We start from the raw sequence: 6,059 nt of genomic DNA on the forward strand, positions 1-6,059 counted from the left end.
TACTCCGCTCCAAAGCCGACAAGTGACCTTTTGTAAAGAGTTTATTGTGACAAAAACTTTGCCAGTGGTATTTGGTGAAGGTGACCTGTATAGGACGTCGAAACGCCGAAATAAAATGCATTTGCCAGAAGAGCTCTACAAACTTGAATACTTGGTATTATGCCTGGCAGCAATAGCTTGTATAAACCGGAGTCCGTTTATTCATGTTTATGTCACATGACCTGTCCGAGGCTGCTCATAGGCTCCCTGCTTTTGAATACATTTTAAGGCAAGACAGTTTTATTTTCCAGGTTAATACGAAAATATATTTGATCACACGTTAACTATTGGAATGTACAAAATATTTCTGTGCAACTGTTGGTGCTCGTTATTTGTTGAAGAAATAAATGTATTTCTCTTTAGCGAGTGCCCAATTCTTGAGCTTGCCCATGTGCTGTGGCTCGATCGTATATCCAAAGTCATTTTGATTCGGATCCTGATCACTGAAGTACAACTCTGAAAATAAAAAGAAATTAAAAGCTTGACCAGTGGCGACCATGCACTTTGTGACATCACTCATGTATTACGTCACGAGACCCCTCCCCCCAAAAAAATATTCTGATGGGATTTTTTTACATATAGATTGCTAATTTAAGTTGCATTTATAGCTCAATTAAACGCTAACACAACAATGCAAAAATAACAAAAAGAAATTATATGTCAGTAATGTTGTTTGTCACTTCTCAGTGAGCAAGACGACATTGAATGCCTCTATTATCTGTGCATTTTCTTCCTAACTTTGTGCTTTGTTTTTTATTGCTGACAGCAAGTAAAAAAACATTGCTATGATACAATTAGGCTTCTTACTAAATAACAACAATTATTTCTGGATAATTGTAATGGCATGATATCATTTACAATTCCAAAATAAAACTGTAAAGTGAAATCTGGTTGAAAAGCTGCTCCGTGGCACAAGGATCTTCGTACCCCTTGATGTTCGATCTCGTACCCCCAAGGGGTACGAGTACCCCCAGTTGGGAACCCCTGCTTTTGATTATGGCCTGTGTTGTACAGACAACAATTGTGCGAACAAATGTCTATCAGTTCTGTCGGGAACATTGCCTCTTTATCGTGTCTGCACAAATACACCAGCTAATGATGAGTGCATTAAAGACCATCATGAGCAAAATTGCACGCTGTAGTCACATGCTAGATCAGCTGGACGATGCTACCAAACGCAGATGCACAGAATAAAAGGTCATTGGTCCAATTAATTTCTAGTATAAGTTAGATCGCATTTATGCTTAGCATGAACTATATGTGATGAGATAATGCAGGCAGTGTACAAGTTGTGCTTACCGCCATTGTAAACATGCTGCATTTGTGTTTTTACAGCAGAACTAACTTTCTGCGCCATAACTTCCGCAGACCATGAGTTGATGTCTTCCCATTCGTCGCTGTGTTTAATTCGTCCGACTTCAACATAACCATCATCATCTAAACAAAATTATCATTTCATAACCCGCATTGTATGGAGTTTAATCGTCCAATAACTGTTTTATCGAAATAACTATAAGTCCGTTGTTGTATGGTGCCCTGATTTACAAAGGAGGTCAACTTACCAAGTCGCAAAACAATTCCATAAACACTCCCCATGTTTGAATTCAGATCAAGCTTTTTAGATAACAAAGTTGTTTTCTAAAAATGACAATTATAAAAACTTCAACGTACCAGAAAAAACATAACTTAATTTCTTGTAAAAATATGTTAAAAAAATTGTCTGGGCAGTTTGATGTTATTGGGCTTTAAAGAAAGCGTGTTGTATATGATTTCTATTTAGAAGCGAACTACCTAAACCTGATGACGTAAGAGTACACAAGAACGAAATTTTTATGACTGTAGAGCTTGATAGCTAAGATGAATATATGCATACTGGGATCAGCCCTGAAGCGTCGATGCAGACCAGCGATCACGGCATACTTATCGATAATTCACAGTACACCAAGCCTATTAAAGGCATTAAACCGAATGAGCTCGTCTCCCAAGCATATACATATGGCAAGGCACGGGCTAGAAAAATCTAGCCTGCGGTGGGATTCGAACCCACGACAGGAGTCTTTCCGGGACCCCCGCTCTTTCGGGGAATAGGCTTCCAGAAGATGATGACGTAACAGTACATAAGAACGAAAATTTTATGAATGTATGGCTTGGTTTTATCTTTAAAAAAAGATGTAAGAAACATGTTTTAGGGGAAAACATAACTTTACACTTGAAGTATAAAATCACATATTTCTGCATCTTTGACACTTTCAATAGAAATTTTGGAAAATGTTGAAAACAATTCCTTCACCCTCTTTACAGAAAACAGAGACTAGATACAGACAAAACAGATGAAACAATTTTAGTCCTTCTTGTGGACTAAAATGGAAAAATCATATAGCAAAAACTGCTTGCTTGATCTGTTTCAGTTTAAATTCACCATATTGTGTCCTTCTCCTAATATGTCAGGAAGTAGCTGCAGAATGAAACACATGTTCTGAAAAGTTTGTTCCATTCGCAACCTATATTTAAAGAATCGATAGTTGTGTCAAATCGTCTTGTGGTAAAAAGTATTGCCTGAACTTATGGCCTCAGCGCATTATGTTACAAGACTTATTGCATGTTTTGTCACTGTAGCGAATTGCTGGTGAGACGTGGCTAATTAGGGCAAAAAAGAAGGCAATTGATGTTTAAACTGAGATTGGAAAGTGACTTGTTTTAACTTTGTCTTTTTTGACTTGTTTCAACTTTGTTTTTTTACCTTAATTATACAGACTTTTCGTATAGTTAACAACACTGAAGAATAGATTAAAAAATGTATGCGATAAAAACACAAACTGCACTTGAAACTTTAAACCACAGTAATGCAGAAACTTAATTAGTTTTTTACAAGTGACACCCTGGAGAAAAAAAACAGCGGCTGATCAGTTTTTGCGACCAGTTCTACACAAAGCATTTTTTATTTTTGGGAACTGCTGCACTCCAAACCCAAACCCGACCACCAAAGAAAGATAATTTGTACTTGTTACGCCACCCTATCATATGTTTAAAACTCTGCTTCCGTTGTAGTGTAATTGAACTGTGTGGAATTTCATTCGTTAAACGCGCGTAAGCGAGCGAGTGTTTAAAACAAAGCGGCGTCCCAGACACAATTCACATCCTTTCACGAGTTCTTACTCCGCGTTAAAGCCGACAGGTGGTCTTTTGTGAAGAGTTTATTGTGACAAAACAATGTGTATGTGTTTTGTCTTTGTGTGAGGTCGAGGTAATCAGCTTTTCCTGGAAATGTCGCAACAAATACGTTGAATAAAAATTCCCAGATTTAACACCACCTACTTCGTGATTGTGTAGATTTATCATAGGGAAGGTGAGAGGCGTTTCTGTATTTTTCCACGACTACCAAACTTTTCCACCATCCCTACAAATAATATGAAACGTTTCTCCTTACTGTTTCGGGGTGAAGGTCCTTGAAATCTCAAATACATGCGAGCTTTTCAGAGGGTTACACGCCTGCTCTGAAACAGTTATACGCCGTTTCCTTTCACTTTTTATGATGCATTTTTTAGCCTTGTAATAAATAAGGATATTGACTACTGTAATTAATGTGGCGATCCCTATTACGAAGCTGACATGTGCAGCATACGAGGCAGTCAACGGTGCTGTGATTCAACTGTCAGCGGTATCTTCACTGAGCTTGTGTAGCTCAGTTTGTAGATTCCTGTCGAGCGTTCGAATCCCCACTGCAGACTAGATTTTTCTAGCCTACGCCTTGCCATTTGGTGGTGAATGCTTGGTGACCAGCGAATTTGGTATGGCGCCTTCAATGGGCCTGGCGTGCTGTGATTTATGTATGAGTGTGTTGTGGTCGCTGGTCTGCATTAACACTTTAGGGCTGATCCCAGTTGTGAATTTATGTTCATCTTAACTACTGTAATGTTATGCCACTTGACATTAATGCCTGAAAAACATTTTAGTCGAGAGCTTACTACGTTGTAGATTTACGCCTACGGGTAAAAGGTTTTCCACAAAAATATGAAAAATGTAAAATAAGAGAAAAAGTCAAACCAGTCTTTGAGACAGTCAAAGTAAAGTATTTTACATACCAAAATAATAAGGTAGGCCAGTGTTTCTCAAAACGTTTAACCTCAAAGTGCGCTTTCGGATTTACCTAAATTTTCGGACCGCCCTATTGAAATACATGCGGAAATATTAATCATTTCTTTTGAGGATTATATATTTACAAATCAATATCAGCATTGCCACCACGCAGAGCGCACTGTTCGAAATTCACTGCCCTAGACGTAAAGAATGAAAACAAATAGAATCTGGAATGTGTGCGCCAGAGTAGTAAGCGGGCCTGAAATTTGATCCCGACCCGAAAAGCCCGGCCTGACTTACAACTCTTTCTTGCACTGGCAGTTTTGGCTTGATGTGTTTGGGTAAATCACGTGATATCAACAAAGCTGCTGATTGGTTCTAGGTTTTTTAAAACATTCAAATGCAATTAAAGACACTTTTTATTGTCCAGGAAAAATACTTTTAAACGCGCGCGAACTGCTGAGAATGCCACAACTGAATTGAATGCCTCGTTTTGTTTACCTAACAAGTCCCTTTTCGCACTCACACTATTTTGATTAAAAGGGGCGGATTTCCCCGTTGTAAAGGTTTATACTCTTACGTTATTAAGTCTTAATGGTTCGTTTTACATAACATCAGGGTTATTTTGCATCTACCTCAAGTCAACACACTTCAAACTTAGTGGTATACATTTGTTACTTCTCATTAATATAATTAAACCGACACACCACAATACAAGAATTAATATAATTAATATGTAAAAAATTCGAAGAGGTTAGCTTTAAGAATACATATCATTTAGATTTTTTACAAGGGGGTCAAACCAGGACCCTCCCATGCAGGTACAAATTCTAGTCAGGATTTTTTTCTATTTCTATGTAAAAATCAAGCGCTACGGACCATTAGGCATGTTAGCTCTGCAGCATAACCTAGTGGTTATGTTACAAAAAATAACTTTACCGCTATCGGCGCCAATCACAACTCGAAGAAGTCTTGGCCGAATGGTCACGTCTAGCGCGCCTGAATTCGTCCCATGGGATGTCCTGCATGGGTTCGAACCCCATAAAACAAAGAAAGTCGAGTTGGAAAAACCGAGGCGGCTATTTTTGGTCGGGTTCGAGTATTAGCACCAGTTTCGATAAAATTGGCTTAAATTCAGTTCTTCAACTTGGTTTGTATTAGAAATGGTCGAAGGTTCACACCCGTAAAAATCCGAAAAAAAAACATAGAACATAAAATGGATAATGGGCACAAACTTTCGATTGGCCTAAAACGAGCCATCAAGCTTTAAAGCTAGAAGATTTGTTCATAATATTAAAAACAGATTTTCAAATTGCCCCTCCAAAATATAAAATTAAATTCTGCAGCATTGGGTATTTGCTGGCTAAAGTGCAATGTTTGTTTTGTTTTAATTTGGTAATTTTTTTTCACCGAGACAAATTTGTGTTAGGAACGAGTACAACCCTGAACAGGATAGTAACAGTTTTTCAAACAAACAAACTCATATTAGAAGGGGTAGATACTAAAGATTTAGAATATAATTCAAAAGAAATAGAATCATTTCTTTTTTTCTTTCGCTTCACTTTGTTTCATTTCAAACGTTAAAGATTATGTTAGTTCCTCGTGGACAAATTCCCCACGTGGACTACTGCCTCCTGTGCTCCATCAAGCGGCTGTCAGATATTATTGTGCTTTGTGTCATCGACCTTTTGCTCACAATGGTGGTGTTTGTGATGTCACTATACAAGTTGTGTGACGTTCGCAGCAGCAGAAATCTGTACAAAGCACATTTCTTCGAGAACCTGAAGAAAACTAGCAATGTATCGTTTGAAATGAAACAAAGTGAAGCGAAAGAAAAAAAGAAATGATTCTATTTCTTTTGAATTATATTCTAAATCTTTAGTATCTACCCCTTCTAATATGAGTTTGTTTGTTTGAAAAACTGTTACTATCCTGTTCAGGGT

This window comes from Phallusia mammillata, chromosome 2, assembly GCF_965637545.1.
Source record: "Phallusia mammillata chromosome 2, kaPhaMamm4.hap1.1, whole genome shotgun sequence".
Lineage (NCBI taxonomy): Eukaryota > Metazoa > Chordata > Ascidiacea > Phlebobranchia > Ascidiidae > Phallusia > Phallusia mammillata.